Source organism: Elgaria multicarinata, chromosome 5 (assembly GCF_023053635.1).
Source record: "Elgaria multicarinata webbii isolate HBS135686 ecotype San Diego chromosome 5, rElgMul1.1.pri, whole genome shotgun sequence".
In the NCBI taxonomy this organism is placed as follows: domain Eukaryota; kingdom Metazoa; phylum Chordata; class Lepidosauria; order Squamata; family Anguidae; genus Elgaria; species Elgaria multicarinata.
Window position 1 is genome coordinate 44,389,558 of NC_086175.1, and position 19,955 is coordinate 44,409,512.

At 39.4% G+C, this 19,955-nt stretch overlaps 1 protein-coding gene across 4 annotated transcripts in view; it reads right to left on the minus strand.

The window, feature by feature from the left end:
• Positions 1-19,955, minus strand: part of MAP4K4 (mitogen-activated protein kinase kinase kinase kinase 4) — a 170,351-nt gene that overhangs the window by 89,087 nt on the left and 61,309 nt on the right. The window lies entirely within an intron of this gene.

Consider the following 19,955-nt stretch of genomic DNA (forward strand, 5'->3'; position numbering starts at 1 on the left):
AAGGATGTTCAATCCCTAGCTAAAGATGTTCGAAGCTAAGCATGTGACAGCCTCTTTTTGCAGGATCCAAGTGGCAAAGGGAGAGTTCACACATGCACTTTTACCTCTCAGTGAACTGGAACAAAAGTGAAAAAAATGTGTATGACAGTGGACACCCACCACAGAGTTCATATTTCAGTTACAAATCCCCAAGTAATAGTAAGTTATCAAGCTATGCAAGTTCCAATGATGTACACGTATGCCAGAATTAGTTCTGACTGGTCCCACTAGGCCACTGTAGAAATATAAAATGAAGACCTATTAAAAACACCTTTTGTCCATTTTCCTCATCCTGTTTGAATTTCTCCCTTGCTAAAAAAAAAAACACAAACAAAAAACACCCAGTACAGCAGCAAGTGGTGACTTGGATACATGAGCGAGCTAGGGATTGAACACAGAATCATAGAATCATAGAATAGCAGAGTTGGAAGGGGCCTACAAGGCCATCGAGTCCAACCCCCTGCTCAATGCAGGAACCCATCCTAAAGCATCCCTGACAGATGGTTGTCCAGCAGCCTCTTGAATGCCTCTGGTGTGGGAGAGCCCACAACCTTCCTAGGTAACTGGTTCCATTGTCGTACTGCTGTAACAGTCAGGAAGTTTTTCCTGATGTCCAGGTCTCTCATACTATCTCAACAAATAATGCTTTTCTGCAGCATCAGCACATGGAATCACATGCAAGTTATCAACTGCATGTATGAATGGGGTCAAACATAAGAGAATTTAGGCTATCAAGCCTCATTCTACTAATGAGGACAGAAATGCAAATGTGACCCCTTCTCTCTGTTTAGGGGAGTCACATTTTCACTTTTTGCTAGCAAATTGTTGCTCAAACCAACCAAAATACAGTAATTCTAACTACTATTGGACCAATTGCAGAATTATTAGTAGATAGGCGACTTCAAAAATAATTTTTAAAAGCAAGATGGTAACTTTTTATGTACTGGGGTTGCCCCCAAAGGCCATGTCCCCTTTTCCTAACTCAGTAAATATAGTTTGAGGACCAGCAAGAATGCAATATCCTTTCTACTGTGAACTGCTGCAGCATCACCTAGTCATTGATCAGAGTATCATTACTCCAGAACAGGCAAAACGTGATGTTATGCACATGACTTAAAAGTGAAACAGGGAAAGTTGCATTTGTGTTTGCTTATAAATTGCTCTAAGTGATTACTGGGGACAGAAGTTATTAGACTTCAAGAAGTCTAATAACTTCTTGAATAAGAAGGATAAGAAGTCCACTTATCCTGCTAGCCTCCTATCCTACTTTAGTTCCTCAAAAGTAAGCAATGCTCTTTGAAGCAAAATTTGAAATAAAATTTGAAATAAAATTTGGAGAACAAAAGCATATGTTTAACACCTCTTATTTGCCCACAAGGTTATTTCTGTAACGGGGAACAACAGTTCCACATTGCTGGGACACAGCAGTTAGGAAGGACAATTGCCTTCATAGCCAGTTTTGTAGGCTTCTCAGAAACACCAGTCTGGCCGATTTTGTCTGAACCTGCAGGGCTATGTTCTGCAAAACAATTTTACTGAAAGCTTCATTTCAGGCTTTACAAAGGTAGATATGTGCTACAAACATTATAATGGCTGTAAATCACACATGGTTCTTGACCACAGAAATATCTGACCCTGCTTTCACAGCCATACACTTTCAGAGGAAAACCCTTTCCTCTCTCCAAATTGAAAACCTGACAAAGCCAGACCCTGTAACCTCAGCTGATTGGGTAATATAGTTATCGGAGTCATTCCAGAGCCCTTCATTTTGTTTCAGGAAATATAGCAACAGAGTGACTCATGCTCTCTTATCTTATTACCAGCTATGGGAAGGGGGGGGGGGGGGTAAGACAGACAAACAGAGAATTAGAGAAATGATTAAACCAAGAGCACAAAGCCTGCACTCAGAAGAGCAAGAGACTTACTCAGAAAGGAACTACTTGTCCACTTTCATTATTTACTTGTGCTTTTTGTATCCCCATTTAATTAAAAGTTACAGTTTCTGCTTTAAGAATAACATAAACGAGGGGAGGAACAAAGAGAAAAGCAACACTTTAAGAAAGGCAAAGATAAGTACATTTCAAGATAGGGATCTATGTTGCTCAAGATGATATATCCTTCCTTATATTCACACCCTTTGGTATAATTAGAATCTGTAGTCATTCTTGGGGGGGGGGGTCATGACCCAGCAGCTCCATGGTTTCTATAAAGCAGCAAAGCACACCAAAACAAATATTTCATTCTGCTGCCCCTAAGAAAAGGATGTGAAAGGGTTTGAATTTACTCATCACCCCCACCCACCCCAGAACTCAAGCCCCTCAGGGAGAAATATGTCAGGCTGCGGGTGGGAAATGAAGACTGTGGGAAGTGTACAATTCCCACTGTCCCAACCTAAAAACAACAACATTAAAAACCTTATTTTAAAGGCATGTAAAACTTTTTGCACTATATAACATATGGAATACTTGAAGTTCTTGGGAGCGGGGCAAGAAACTAACTACTTAAGAACTATCAGTAGCAACATAGAATAGCCACTGAAATGTTCAATACTATTTATTAAAGCGCACAGGACTTCACACACATCCACGTCACACAAGCAATTGGCACAAAAGTTGTTCTCCTTACAAAAAATAGCTTATTGGGATGTAATTCCTGTAACCTGCTGCATTTTGTTGACCTACTAACACCTTTTTAAGACATGTTCTTAGATCCACATCTGTAGAAATCTTTTTGAAAGCCAACAAGCACAGCTGCAGAAGTTAATCATATTTTGGGAGAGGAACGTGTGTGACCTACATGGCTACCAAGCTCTACATGAATGGCCAGTTATATATATCCCAATTTTGACTGCCTCTTACCTATGTACTGATAGTAATTACAATATTGCTATCACCACCATTACCTCCACTGTGAAACATTCCTAACTCTGAAAAAGCATGTATACGGATCTGCGTAAAGAAGGTATGCAAAACCTCCAGCTAGTGGAGATTCTGCATCCAACCTTGGGTTCCTCCAGGGGTAATTCCACCCCAAAAGAATCCCCACTGTTATCTTTGATCTCAGTTTGGAAACAACAGCAGGATGCAGGCAGCAGGGGACTTGGCCAGCACTGTAAGGAGTAGCCTCTTTCCAGTACTGGCTAAATGGCTTCATACAGCATGCACTGCCCTATCCTATAAAGTATGCACATAAATTTCACACACATCTGAATAACTGTTTGAAAGATGAGTATAGAACTTCAGAGCTTTGCTCTCTTTTGCACAGTCAGAATAGCTCAAAAATCTGATTCAGTACTCCTTTAGAGAAGGGGAAAGCGCTTTAAAACCAGACACCGAGCCAGGGTACCCAACATAAATTGATGCTTCAAAGAAAGAAGCTTGCAAAGACTATGGCTCAAGTATACTGAATAGTAGATATCATTAACAAGTTTTTTGTTTTTTGTTTTTGTTTTAAACTAGAGAAGTTTAGGGCAGGAAAATCAAATCAAGAAGTTTCCCATAGATACTGGATTGATCAAGCAGATGGTGAATGAGGAACACCCAAACATACCCAAAACAAAATCTTATAGTCTGATCTCACTGTATTGTTTCTATATAATAATGGTATTGTGCCTTAATTAGATTTTCCATTAGGCTCCTTGCTTAAGTAGATTCTGATAGGTGAAATCCTACCACCCTTAGGTAAAATGCAAGTTATGCACTACATTACTAAGATAATAAATTAAGATAGCAGCCTGCCTTAAGGCAAATTACTCTATTAGTCCAGATTATCCTCACAACTGAGCTCCTCTCTGCTGTTCTTATTCCCAAAAGGCTTAGTATACAGTAGGTGTCTCCCCACTTCACCCAAAAAACTCTCCCTAAGGTTTTTTTGGAAGGGAAGGGGGTTATTATTCAAGTCTTCCCAGATTGGCGGTTCTGCTGGTTATCCACCCTGTAATCAGGGAGGGTAACTTGTGGCCAGGAAGTCTAAGAGAAAGACAACCATATAGACCCCAAAGTTAAAGCTTATGAAGTATTAACTGGATCCAGCTTTAGTCATATTTAAGAGCATGCCCATAGTGAGTGAAGTCCCATTAATTTTAATTTGTCTACCCTAAGCATAACTAAGTCTGATGACAATCCAGTGCTTCCAACACCAGCTTTTATCTCCAGTGTTTAAGTGCTTACTCATTCATTTATTCCTGAGGAACCAGATATTTCTCCTAGACCATTGCATTCCCATGTTTTCCTTAGACATTCCATTTTTTAAAAGCATTGATTTAGAGCCATTTTCAGAGCATCTATCTCAACGACAGTGCAATCCTTTCAGTTGTGAACTAGAGCAGTACTATTGTTGCACCTGGTTTAGAGGTGTGGTTTTTGGTGTGTTTGATAACCCCCCACCCCCATCTTTAGCTGTTATTTGGCCTTTCTTCCACCATGACCTGTTCTACAACACCATCCCTCTGTTCCAGAGTTCTGGGGTTGAAACGTAATAGAACCTACTTTGATTTTCCCTTGAAATTTAAACTGGCAAGAAATTATTATTTTCATCTAATTCTTTTGCTTTGAAAGTTAGTGGGCCTGCAGTGATGAAGGAGGTAAGTTTGTCAATACCACTTTTTTTAAAAAAAAAATATATATGTGTGGAAAATTTGAAATAGATAACGCTTTCTTCCATTCACTGCTGAAGCTAGACAACCTAGAGCATCAAGGCAAAAGAGGTGAAAATGATGGTGTCAGTTTCATCTGCTCTCCTTCTTTCCAGAGAAAACCAGCAACAGTAATGTTGGTGATACTCTACTGGGGAAGGGGTGACCTTGTTATGCAAGGAATTCAGTCTAGGACCTTATTATATTTCCCCTGTGTGTGTGTGTGTGTGTGTGTGTGTGTGTGTGTGTGTGTGTGATATATATATCCCTTCTGGGTGTGGCAATTCATTGCATGGGAGCTATATATTGTGAAATTATCACTGAAGATGTTTAGCACTTGTATAGAATCAACCAAAAAACATGTGTGTTGGCTGAAGGTATTCCAAACTCATTGCTGGTTGCAGGATTCAATTTTTTCAGAGATCTCTGCAGGAATTTATTATAAAAACTGATCCCTGAAGAAGGCCCATACTCAGGGCCAAAATGCGTAGGGCTGCTTCTTGGAATAAACCACATATATTTTTCTCAACATCCTGAGACTTTGGCTCTTTATCCCATTGGATTATTTTGGAAGTTCTCCAGTTTTGTTTTACCCACGTTTACACTCAAACTGCCTCTGAAACCTCTAGTCTTTGCTTAATGAGGGCAAGAAATGCACTTCACACTTTGGACACACGTCAGGATCACTGGTCAATACTGTGGCCTAGAGAGGCTGGCTTTGGCACTTCTTTTTAGCAAATAAAAGCTAGCAGTCACTGCTGGATTATTTTTGAAAGTTGTTAGCAAAATTACCCATAAGATATGCAAGATCAATAGATCACACGTCTTGCATAAAATCAATCTATAACGCAAACAAAGAAAAAGCTAGCTAATAACGAAGGCTGGCTTTCATCCCACATGTAACTGACTAAAGAAAAATGCTTAGCAATGTATTTTAAATTCTTAGGGGACAGGTGCCATGTGGATAATCATTTCTTTTCAACTGCCTTGTTTTCAGATCATCTAGTACCAGCTCTTGAAAACTAATTAAGCCAACATTGCTGCTTTATTTCCAGGATACAAAAGTAGTAAGACCATCTCTCCCACCCTCTAAATAGTTTCCATTAAGAAAAGAAGACCTCATCCTCTCAGCATTTAACTATAAACTGCACTGAGGACCTAGCAGTCTCCTGTTCAATATAGTAGCTTGCAGCATCTACGTAACATTTCAAACTGCACTTCTCTTGTAGTAAGAGAATATGTAAAGCAGGCTGGAAGTGAAAAGTAGAAACAATTACAGGGCTGCACCGGCTACTATTCGTATGTGTTTTTTAAAAAAAACTAACAAAATAAAATGAATGAATGCTGTGTACTACTGCGATGGCAACAGCTCAGACCACCAAAGTATACACACCACTGCCATGTGACGGCATTATAATGTGTAGATCCTGCTAGAAGCAATGGAATCTACATGCACAAAATTCATCAGAAGCAAGCTTTGGGAGCAGACCGTCTGTCTTCCCCTACGCATACACTTGCCCCATCCGCCTACCCTTCTCCTCCCCTCCGGCCACCACTTCTCCCTCCCCCCTCCCATTCACCGGCTTCTCTCCCGCCCTACCCACTCATTCTTTTGGTGCCAGGTCTTCCACCCTATTGCTGCTCTTGGCCAAAAAGGTGGACAGCAGAGGTCTCACCAGGCCCAAAGGCCTGCCTCTGAAGGGGTCCTTCCTCAAAGCTAAGCACTGTGGGAGGGCTGTGGGAGGCATGGTGGCAAAAGGGTGGGTGGGCAGCAGACAGTGGCAACATGTCTTTCCGGCAGGGTGGGGAGCATGCAATTTGCCACACAACCTGCTCCACCATCTGAGGTGGGAGATTCAACCCACCTTATGAAAGAGCCAGTCCAGTGAACAGCACAAAAAAGAAAAACCTCAGTGTTCCAAAAATATAGTGCGTTCACTGGCTTCTAAATCAAGAATGGTACATACTGAACAAGTAAATGCAGCCACTATCCATCCAAATACAAGGCTAGTATTGTAGTCATCCCATCCATAGATCAATCCTCGTGGATCCAGACCACAACGTGCTACAAACAGAATGCAAAGAATTGCAGCAGTGCAGGGTGCAAGCAGAGCAAGTTGATCAAGCAAATGTGCAGCTTAAAACCCACAAGGGAAGACAAAAACGCCATTAAGACAAAGAGCCATTATAGATATCCAATGATTTAAAAAGTAATTTCCCCTGGTGTGTTCCTTGCTCATGCTTAACTTCTGTAACACTACAGATTACACCAAGTGTAAGCAATCTAGTGCCCTCCAGTTGTTTCAACTACAAGCTTCATCAGCCCCAGCCAGCATGGGCTTATTGGGAGTTGTAATCCAAAACATCTGGAGAGCACCAGGTGCACTACACTCTCCTGTCCTCTAGAGGGCATTTACATGCTGCTGCTTTTTTCTGCCATAGAAGTAAATCACTCCCACTTTATTTTAAGGAAAGAAATTAAAAGGACTGACACTACTGAGGCAAAAGCAAATTCCCCTGCACAGAGTGGCTTGATCTTCACTTACACGAACAGGAGGATGCTATCACACAGGTACTTCCTCTCTCCATGACCACAGGCATGTTGCTAGCCTTTAATAATCTCAAGTACTTCTTCAATGACACTTTGAATTTTGGTTTAAAAAGAAAAAAAGAACACAAGGAGTCCATAATTCCCTTTTTATAAGCACGTTTACGAAAGTCTGGTCTATCCATCTGCTAGGTAAACAAATCTATTTGAAGAAGACAAGTTTAAAAACCAAGAAAGAAAATGAGATTAAAACAGTTTTGTTCTGCTGCTGTATGAAATGTATTGTGTACATAAACAATCCTAAACTTAAAGCGGGGGGTGGGGAATCAAATGTAAGAAAAACAAAGGAAGTGGGTGTCTGGATGTTGGTTTCTTTTAGTGAATACACTGTTCTTTTTATAGTTGTGCAGTCCGGTATTAGAGTGATGAGATCTCATTTAAAAGGTCATAATATTCATTAACTTCAGCTCTTTTAAGTGTAGATAAGGAGGACCAATAAAATTACCAATATATACATAACTGAAAATATGCTTTTCATAATACAACCACCAAGTTTTTTCTAAAAAATCAAGGCTTCCTCAATTACTACTCCATTTCTATGAAACGGTCTCTAGTGCAGTTTGGTCAGCTCTCTCTATCTCAAACATGTTTCTGAAGACAAGAGCTGCATGATAGGAAGGGGGGAATTTACAGAGCTTTCCATCTCCTTTACAGATATTATGATACCTGCTACCTGACATATATCAAATAGTCCTGAAGCAATAATAATTGACGATTGGTTATTAGCCCACTGTGGGTTATTGTGTTGTGCGGAGGAAGTTTTTTAACCAACGGTTGGTTATTTGGCCGAAATAACCAACAGAAAGAATCAACACTGTGCAGATTTGGCTATTTGAACCACCGTTGGTTATTGTGTTGTGTGGAGAGCAGCGTTGGTTATTTCCTCGGCCACTGTTAGCTATTTCGTCAACCAGAGTCATAAGGCAAGAGCGGTCAAAGCTGTCCAGTTGGTTATTACCCCACCGTTGACTGTCATGTTGTCCAATATGTTCATAGAAGCAGGGAGAGGGTTATTCAAGGATTCCTTCCATTTTTACCTCTTGGGATGTTAAACAGGTTCAGAAGAACTAAAATTATGCATGTTGGATAAGCAGCCTATTTAACTCTAGTGAAGTTGTATTTCAAGTTAACTACACCTGCATTATATATGGAGCAGCTCTTATCTGTCCTCAAGAAATATAGGCCTGATTACAGGCCAAGCATTGCAGCTATTCCAGAATATCCAATGCTACCTCAAATTGTTCACAAGCCATTTCTATTTTAACAGGAACAATGATCACTTACTTGAAGGAACACATGAATGTGCCAAGTTGTTCATAAATTACAAAGAGAGAATGTGTACATAACTCTAAAATGCAGAATTTTTTAAGTATTTAAATCATTCATCTCACCAAAGTTTGAAGTAGCTTACAAGAATACTTCTAGATCAGGGGTAGGCAACTTGGTGCCCTCTAGATATTTGGAACTTCAATTCCCACATTCCTTCACCATAGCCCATATTGGCTGGCGTTGATGGTAGTTGTAGTCCAGAAATCTGGAGGGTTGCTGGGTTACCTACCTTTGCTCTAGATTAAAGTAGAGACAGTTTATTCTTAGGTTTAAGACTATGGATTTTTTCTTCATGGTGGAGAACTCCTGAACAGAGATTCTACAGGGCTCACAGGCTTCTACCTCCAGTTCTCTCCCCTCTCAAACATTTCTGCATGTTTTCCTGCTATCACCACTCTAGGTGGACCCTGCAGAGGAGCAGAGCAAATCTGTAATTATCATTGTCTGCATGAGTAATAAAGGAGGACTAGGTTCTAGGAAACCCCTGCCTCTTCTTTGCCTCCTCAAAGGCTCTGCAAAACAAGCTTTAAGAAAAAGCAGGACTGCCAGTTCTGCTTGCTAAAATCATCATAAGGCTCTATGCATTCAGGAACACTAGCCTGTTTAAGAGAAAAGCTGTATTCCCTAGATGAAAGCCTGTGCCAGAGCTCTACAGCATAAGAAAAGGGGCCTTTTTCTTTGCACAGTGAAAAGCAGAGCGAAGTGCGCATGCACCCTCAAGAGACCTCAAATATCCTACTGTTGTTATGAGACAAGAGTCATCACTGCTGCCAGACAGAGATTGGACAATGCTGTAGCATTCAAATGAGATGGTGCTACCATGCGCACAGTCTAGCAAAAAAGGAAAGAAATCCAGCTCATGTGATCAGTGTGCTGTGACTGATCCCAGCGAATGCACAGCCAGAGAAAGCTGCTCATTACCAACTTGCAAGGAACAAGCAGTGAAAGCACACATCTGGGGATTTGGAAGATAACAACTGTCTGTTATTGCCAAGTCCATTCAATACCTTTGAGTAGCTGGTTCTTACACATCACTCACATAGGGAACTCATGTAAGAGGAAGAGAAGAAGTGGAAGCAATCCTAGTCAAACATACATAGAATGGATCAGGACTAAAACAAGAAGAGATACAAAATTCAGGCACCACTCAAGCTTTTCCTCAAAAGGAAAGGCAAAGAAAAAAGCAAAGCAAAGCCAGGGGAGGAGATGGAGGAAGAAATGAAACAATACTACTTTCTGGACAATCAATGTTCTTGATTTGCTTCTGTCTTGTGTATTTTAAGCCTGTTGACACTCAAAGGATATCTATTAAGTCCTCATGAAACCAGTCTTCAATAAGCCACACTGCTCCCGACAGTGCAGCTTACTAAACCAATCCCAATAGTGGGAGGCCTCTCATATCTCACATTCTGGGAACCCACTCTTCTTTAGGCCCCTGAGGCACTTCCTAAAGGACCTGACATGCTCAGTTGAGGGCCCACAGGAGGTCGGAATCGATCAAAACATCTTCTTAGGGAATTCCCTTCCCACATGCAGAGCTGTACACAGGGGAAAACATTATCCAAAGATTCAGACCAGGAAAAAAAGCATGGGACAAAGCAATGTTTAACTGTTCCCCATACACCATTTTGCTTGTTTCATCTCTCTGTCTGTATGTGTGTGTGTGTGTGTGTGTGTGTATGTCTCACACACACACACACACACAAAATTATTTGTCATGTGGAGGGAGAAGTACACAGACATCATACAGATACTGTATGCCCCCCACAAACATCACAAAGAGCAGCTTACAGCAGCAATTTCAATTGGGTGGGGGGGAGTGTGAAATACTCCCTCCCCAGCATAGTTCCAGTGTGCTCACACCATCGGGCAGCTTTAAACCTTGAGGGGCGGAGAAGACTACCACAGGAGCTCCAATCACAGATCTCCCAGCATCTCATCTAATTTGGCCTTCAATTTTAAGTATGAACTGTTAAATGCTTTCAACAACAGAAGGCAGGACTTCATTAATTTGCTGCAGAGGTCAGTTTTATGGAAAAGTGGTCATTTGATCACAAGACAGGAGTCAAAAAGACTTACTCACTTTGTTACTAAAGAATTTACTCACAAGTACCACGCACACACATCAAACTAGAAACAAAATGGAGTTCTTAATACATTTTAAATTTAGTATGGACACACCTGAATAAATAGTCTAGTACTTCTATTCTGTTTATCATAATTAGGTATTTAGTAGGCCTCTCGCCTGCTTTTATTTCTCAGACCATGTTCTTGAGCACAAGGCAATCTTAACTCAGTAGTATAATATACCATGCAATACTCCTGGTTATGTTCCAAACACACATACACACACGGCTTTTCCACATTGGAAGCTCCATGTGGAATCTATGCACATTTAGGACACAATCCTATGTTTGGACAGTAAAAGTCCTACAACTCCCACCATCCTGGCTGGTTGGGGTATGGTGGGAGCTGTAGGACTTATTGTACTTGTATGGATCAGAACTAGAATAAAGGCTTGAGTAGGCAACTTGTTCAGCGCTAAGAAGGCTTCTTTGGGGAATGAGTCTCACAGAATTGATTATTTGATTGTATATATTTAATGTAATTTGCATGTCGTTTCTAAATGTAGTATGTGCCAAATCACAGCTTGTAGCATTTATCTTCTGTCATATGTTAAATATTAAAACCCTTGTTTTAACTTTCAAAGTAGTATAAAATATCTGGCTTAGATATTACAAAATCACGAGTCTAGGCAACTTTTAAATGTGCTTCACCATTTGTCAGCCTTTCCGCATATAATACGACCACATTTCTAAACTTAAGTTTTCAAACATTAAGGCTAGTAACCTTTTTTAAAAAATAAAAGGTGAAGCTCAGGATTTATTTTTTAACAAGAGCCTTCAGGCCATGAATGACACCTTCTCGGAGATCAGGTACTTTATGAACCATGTTGCCCACCTATGGACTAAATCATGTTCTAAAGCTCCAAACTCAATTATTGCTGAAACAGAAAGCTGCCAGCTTTCACTACTTAGCATATGTATTTAACTATGTAGCCACTTCTAGGTAGGGGTTAACTGTGGCTTTTCATTTTGTCCAAATGTAGAAAACTAAGGTTTACTTTCACCAACCCAAATGGAAGGAAAGGAGAGAAAAGAACATTTAAGCCCTAAGCTGGCTGCTGCTTTGTCATGAAATGTCCAAATCACATTTTGGAGAATTGCCTGAATGTGGCCACTCATTCAGATACCTCCAACAACTGTCCCTGGCCGGATCTACACTATTACTTTAAAGCGTTTTATAACAGTTTTGAAAATGGTATATGGAGTGTGTCCTGGGCCCCAACAGTTGTCAAAACTCTTATAAAGCACTTTAAAGCACTTTAAATCAGTAGTGTAGATCCTGCCCCAGGCACCCCATTCAAACCACTGCTGTGCCACAATGAGTGGCCTACTCACAATCTGTGAGTAGGCAGATGCTAAAAAAAAAAAAGAGGCTATTAATTTCTGTAGACATAATGGCAAGGTTGCACTATTCAGCGAAAAAAGAATAGTTGAGACCTACCTAACAATCAACATTTCTTCCATTTATACATAGAATAGATTTACAGAATTCTAAATATAAATTCAGTGCTCTGACAGAAATCAAAGACATCAATTGGAACTGCAACCTCATCATAGGAAGAAACAACAACAACAAAAAAACCATTCCTAAAAACACTGCTTAGAAAAATTCACTCCCAATTTTATTCCAGGAAAAATTCATGAGCCAAAAGAATAGTTCAAAATACTTCTTCATGCACTCTCCCCTTGGGGGCAGAGTTTGGAACATGCCAAGCAGAACTCTTAATTAATGTTCTAAAAACGTGCATGCATGCACATTTCATAAAACATGTTCCTAATGCAAGATTTTTGGAAATTTATCTGATTTGTACCCTACCTTCCCACCAAGAAAAATGGCACTCAAGGCAGCTAAGACTGTAGTTGGCTAAGACTACAAGAAATACATTCTTTTCAGATTTGTGCCTGAAAATAAAACCCAAATAATAAATACATACATGCCAAAGTGAGAAAACAGCCAACTGTTACAAAACCCAGGGGAGAGTACAATATGGAACTTCCATCACACACACACAGAATGTATGCCAAGTCTGGGACAGTCACCACAAATATACCGAAGAGATTTATAACATTAGCTTAGCTTTAGTTGCTAAAAGCTCTCTCACTGTCTAATGTGCACACAATACATACACGTCAGAACTCTCAACTCATGCTGTCATGACTAATATCTATTCTGATTAAGTGAACTTAGAAGTAAGTATGCTTTGGATTTACTGTAATCGTTATTCTCTCATCCTGTTGGTCAGTATATACTAATCATTTTTGACCACAATTCATATGTAATCATGATATCAACTCTCTTCTTCATGAATACTCAGTATCTAAACGTCAATATTTTTTTTTAAAAAAAACCCATACTTGACAAGAAAAATAAAAAAGTAGATTTGCTTGAAGTGATGCACATGCCAAGAAATGGAGCTTTAATATTGTGCTTATCCACAGTGAATCCAAACATACCAATAATCCGCCATGCATGAGGAACAGATCAAATTTGGGCAGGAAGACACTCATTTTACACCATAAATGAAGCACAGAGCAACAGAAGACGGTCTGATGTTCAGTTCTGGCTTATGATTCCATGTAAGACTAAGGCCCACAGTGGGCTTTATGAGTACTTCCACTGCATTTCTAGTGTGCAGCACTAATGATGGCTACCATCTGGACTGCTGTAGTCAAGATGCTTGCTCTCTCACTATCTTCTACCTTTTTTTTTGCTAAGGAATTGCAGAAGTATGCAAATCCTTGGCTAGCATATAAGAAGGCCAATAAGGCTTGCCTGACAGACCCAGACTAACCCCATTTACGTCGGTCATTTTAGGACTAACCCTCCAACACATTATGGCATTTGTAGTCCCCAAATGTTGGGTATCTAAAGCAGGGGTGCAAAAGCTTCCAGCCAGAGGGCCAAATTCCATTTTGGAAAAGCTCTTGGGGGCCACATTTCAGTGGGTAAAAGGCAAAAGGAATGGGGCCCAAAATACCAAAAGATGCAACATCAGAGATGCATTCCAAGCTTTTAGAATGGGGAAAAACTGCACAAAAGCCAGAAAACTATCAAACAATGGGAGGGGTCATGGCCCTTCTGTTGAATCCTGGGGGGGCGGGGGCAGACTGGAATATGTGGAGTACTGGATTTGGCCCCTTGGGCCTGAGGTTCTGCACCGCTGGATCTAAAGGAATTATGTTGCCTCTTTGGATCAAATGTACAATCAACTGTGGAGCTTCTGTACTCTGAAAAACCTACAGGAAAATATAGGTTGTATGACACCACTGTACATGACTACTGAAGTCATGGGGGCAGGGAGAAGAATAGTTTGAATCTGTAATGCTAGATAAATGCCCAGTTTCTGTAAAAATCAAGAAAGTAACTTCATGTTCATGCATTTAAAAATTCCCCACATGGAGTAGTCATGTGGGTGAACCAAACTTGACCTGAGGCATCGGCATCAAGAGCCAATTCCCAGATTGCTATTTCTCCTCTTGCTGTCCCCCGGGGCATTTCTTTGAGACGGCTTCCTGCTCACATATTACTTCACCCACTCAGCTGCTTGGCAGTAATACTCTGCATGGGGGTGTTTAAATGTATGAAGAGGATTTTTTTTAAAATGGTACATTTCAGGAACTACTTATTTCCATTTGGGGCTTGTAAAACAGTATGAGCATCACTACAAAACCAAAAAACCCAACCACTTCATGCTAGCATAAAAAAAGGTATATACTCTCACGGCTACAAATACACTTTTCAGTTAAATCTCTCTCCCAGAAATGAAGCAAGTCAATTCACCTTTTACCCCTAAAAAAAAAATCAATTTGAAAATCAAGCTCTCTTCTCCCAATCCACAATAAATACCCTTTGCATTAACCAGACAATATACTGGATGATGTCAGAATTTTTTTGAGGAAATGCCAGGAAGTTATTATATACAAGGTTATTTTTACTACTGAAAAAAAGAAGAAGATAAGAATGCCTTCCAGCAGTAACGCAAGGATTTTGCAATAGCAATATATTTTGCCCTGGATCACTAGATGTGTGTTTAAAAACAACATTTTAAAAAAGATTAACTTATTTTAAACTGTTTTCTAGTCAATGATTTCAGCACACGAAAGCTTGAAGTTATAAAGATGCAAGAAATCCAATACATACCCATTAGTCAGCTTGCCTGGTATGAACTTTAAAAATGGCAGCTGAATTTCTGACATGCATTATTGCAGAGAGTATTGCAATTATATCCATTTTCCCAGGGTCACATGGACAATGAATTTTTGGGGAGATGAGAAAAGCAAAGATTTTTTCCCCCTACATAAAATTAAAACTGAAAGTGGGTAGGTGATTTTAAGCTTAGACTTATAGTGCTGCAATAGCTCGCAGGGGCATGGCTTGAACAATAAACCTACATTACATGAGGTGGGTAGGTAAGTTTTTTAGAAAATCTGCCAAGTTCTTTAACTCACTGTTACAATTAGCAGAATTGCCTTTAATGTGAAATGAAAGCTCACTGTATTCCATCTAACATTTCCCCCTAAATTGCTAAGGCTGCAATCCTATACACACTTACCTGGAAGCAAGTTCCACTGAACAAATAGGACTTAGTTCCATGCAGAAATGCATAGGATTGCACTATAACTTCTACCAAAAACAGTATCTGTACAACTAAGGGAATTTAATATTGCATATGATTGTCAGGATTGTGCAGGGCAAAATATTGAAAAAGGTTTTAAATACCAACCATGTCAGAATGAGAATCAATATAGAAATATGCAGCAACAGCAAAATATGCAAGTTATATATGGGAGGCAAAAATTAACATTATCGTGCATAAATCCATGTATATGGATTACTGGCATATTAAGGCATACACTTCAGGAGTTTTTTATCTGACACACTAACAAGAATGTGAATTGTGAAGGAAGGAGTATGAATATATAGTAATATGACAGTGCTAAACAGCACTGACACTTTTGAATAGCAGTATATTAATGAAACTAAGGTGGCAATAAGCAGCTAATAGAGAATAAGTATACCCAATATGAGGCTTACAGTACCATACTACACATCTGTTGCAACTTGGGAACATTTTTTTTCCTGACAACTTATGTAGCCATGCCATTCCAACCTTCCAACCTTCTATTCAGAAGCCACTCTGGAAGAGCTTCAATCTATAGTCTTCTAAACTTCAATACATTTTAATGAAATTCTGCCTAGTTCGTTTTGGAAAGCATACACACAGCGTTTTAAAGGAATATTCATCTACAGTGAAAGGAGGAACCTGCCTCCTACTTCTGCTGCACCAAGAAAGATCGTTAAGACAGGGCAAGGGAATATTTCAGTGGCCTTCTGCCAACCCAGTTTTTATTCAGTTCTTCTTCAAACAAAATTTTGGGATGCCTGCCACACAGTAGCACACACCTATTTTCAGGCACCCTGCATCCCTCTCAAAGCTTTTATCCTAATTTAAAGGAAAGTGCTGAGCTGTAATATAATGCTTCCTGCCGCATATAAGACACAGAAAGTGTAAGCCAAGAACATGACGTAGATTTACCCTCCACACCAAACTTATTAAAATGTATGAGTTTGTATGAGGTAAGGCCCAGTGGCAAAGTACATCACACTTTATTTATTTTTAATTACAAAATTAATACAATTAAGGATGCAATCCTATGCATGTTTTGACAGAAAAAAGTCCAACAATTTCCAGCATTCCCCAGCCAGCAATGGCAAAAAAGAAATGGCGATATTTTGCTTTTTAAAATAATTCATGTTGTTCGGTCTTTTGGAACTGACGGCCGTTTTGTTTTCCTTTTCCCGACTCCAACATAGGTTGCAATCCAGCAGTAAGGCATACTTAAACCCGCTGAAATGGAAGGGCTTAAACTTAACTTTGGGTTGAATTGTGGCAACAGTTCATTTACAGAATAACAAAAACTTTTTCAGTGGTCCTTTCTTTACTGTTACTTTGTTGATTTTTGCAATGACAAGTATTCTAGCCATTTTATAGATAAGCTAAATACAATGCTATGTGAGTGGACATCTACTCGTGCAATGAAGTTTTCTTTCTCCTTCCCCTCTGAAGCCCCCCATCCCACCCCAATCAGAGGTTGACAGTGCAAAGTGGAAGTGACTTGTGCATGGCACGCTTCTCAGCAAATCGTAGGTTTAGAGACCCATGATTTACCACCATTATGTTCGGACCAGGTCAGAGATTACATACTTTAGAACACGGATAGGCAGCTTGCAAGCCTGTAAATGTTTTGGCCTACAAATCCCTCATCATTGGCAATGCTGGCTAGGGATGATGGGAGTTGTAGGCCAAAACATCTGAAGGGTCACAAGTTGTCCCCCGATTTAGAGAAACCTCCTTTTTTTACTATTATTTTTTCAAATATATTCAACTACCTTAAATTATGGAGGTTTTTATTCATATCCCCTTGCAAAGTATCATAAGATAGCAATCCTTATGAGTGCATAAAGTTCTTAGAAAACTGCAGTGTATAAAAGTGTCATTAAAATTAAAGAGGCGAAAAAATATCCAGTGTTTTCAAAGAGACAGAGAAAAGAAAATAAATTTCACACACTAAGCTAACCCAAATATTGCAAGTTACTGCTAATTAAAGTAAAAGTTACATTCTGACATTAACTTATGGCAGAGACTTTAGTGCAACTTTCATGGCATTTTTGTTCTTGAAATGATGCTCAGTATAAAAGGAAACAATGAATGGGTAACAGGCTCATTAAAAAACAAAACAAAACCAGTCAAGGGGTCATCGGGAAGGGGAGGGGGGACATGGAAATAAGGATCTCTTCTACTGCATCTATGTCCAGCAATTATTAATTCACTAGCTCTGGTCACACGATTCCAGAAATGCTCTCAAGGGAGAACAAAGGGCCTTTGCTAGGAAGTCTAAAAGAAGGCCTTTAAGAATTTAAGTACAACATACAAAGCATCCTTCCAATTAGACTTGAAACTTTGACATCATTTTTTTTTAAAAGACCCCTCATGAAACAAAGTTACTTCTATAACCGTTCAATAAAACAACAACATGCCTTAAAGTGATTGTGATCTAGAGAGACGACATTTATTCTACATCTAAACCTATGCAAGGCCATATTTTCTATTATCTTTCTTTTCTTTTCTCCCCCCGCCCCCAACCTTTTTTTTTCTTTTTACTGTGCATAGCTCAGAATTAGCTCTTCAATTCCATCTGGAAGAACAGTTCAGTAGCATTTCAAAGACTGCATACTAAAATTATTTCAATATAAAAATGTTACCACCAAGCTTATTTGATACCTCTTCGTATTCTCCTTCTCAGAAACAACTTTTATTAATTTTTTGCTCAATTAGCACAATGAATTAAGACATAGAATTATGAGCAAATTTTCGCTTTACCCATTATCATTCAATTCATGCCACCCTAACCCTAAGAATTATTAGTAGGAAAGATAACATGTTTACTGAGGGTTAGACATTTTGAAAAATCAAAGTGGAGCTTAAAACTTCTGCAAAAATTATTAAGCCAACCAATTTGGAAGTCAGAGGGAAGCAGTGAGAAAAAGCTAGCAAGAGACTTTGACCCAGTTTGCACATCATGGCTACCCAGGGCTTTAAAAAAGGGAGAAAGCATGCCTGCAGGTTCCCACCCTCTGCAATTAACAACACAGGGCCACCAAACCCATGATGAACAACCCAGTTTGATCAGCATTATTTGTCCCCCTACAACCCAGTTTGTTTTTAGTAGTGTATTCAAAAGTGATTTTCAATATTTTTATGTGAAACATTAAATTTTATATTAAGCTGTATATTAAGTATTACTAATGAATAAATAAACAGGATCAACACCAACTCTCCAGTTCATCAAACCACAACATCTCTTATTTATTATTATTTATTATTAATATTATTATTATTATTATTATTATTATTATTATTATTTTGGATTAGGCTTCAGCCTTAACAAGCCATGGAGCCTTCATCCCTAGTGGACACCACACCAGATGCACAAGTGGCTCATTCTCTATGACAGTGAAAACATACCACTAGTCACATGGAGACAAACTGGATAAGTGCTAAATTACAAGTCTGATCAACACACAAATAGAAGTTCTTTACATTTTCAATTGGAAGTAATTTGTAAATGTATGAATAGCACGCAGAAGTAACCTCTTTCTAGTCCTACTCTGATGGCCTTTGGCCAGGCTGACATAAAAAGAGAAAGATCATGGAAAAAGCAGTGTATAATAAACCACTGTCTTGAAAATGTTTTCAATTCCAAGTATTGCAAGAAGTTAAAAGGGGATATTCATAGAGCAACTGTAAACATTTTGGTTCTACATTCCAACATATATATTTACAAAAGCAAGCATTACAGTTAAGTAAAGGTATGCCAATTTAGCCAAATCAAGTTTTGGCTCTAAGAATCTGTTTAATACTGTGAAACTGAAATGGATTTTATCTGCATTTCTCAGGAGATGACCAGAGTCCCACCCATAATTTCTCACATCCAAAGTTTGACTTCCACTAGAATTCTATCCCAAATTATCACATTTGAATGACTTGGCTTGGATCCAGATTTCTACTCAGATCCAAACCTCTCCTTATGTATGGCGGAGGGAGTGCAAATTCCCCCATCCAAACTGCAGCCCACCATTTTGATAGATGATTCATTCCCTAACTCTCTGGAGCACTTGTAGCTGGTAAAAAGGATTACAGACAGAGAAACAAGCAAGTATCTATATCAAACAGGTGAAGAAGCATCCAGACAAAATACGCACCAACCCAGAAATGGTTGCATAATTTCTTTGAAACATTAATAAGGGTAGAGCTGAACACATTGTAAAATCCTAAAAAGTCTGATAAGACCCTCACACCTTACAGTCAACAACCCTACCCAATGTAGGATTTAAAGCCCTACATGGTTTGGGTCCAGGCTACCTGCGGGATCGCCTTCTCCCATACAATCCGCCCCACACACTCAGGTCGTCTGGGAAGAATTTACTCCAGCCAACAAAAACAAGGCTGACAAGTATTACCCAGGGGACCTTTTCTTCTGCCGCTCCCAGTTTGTGGAATGGCTTGCCGGGAGAGATTCGTCAACTTAACTGTCTTCCAGAATTTAAGAAAGCCATAAAGACTGATCTCTTCCGGCAGGCCTACCCAGTTGAATTTTAAGATGTCTTTTTTAATGGTGTGCTGCTTTTAATGATGCACTGGTTTTAAATGTTTGAATT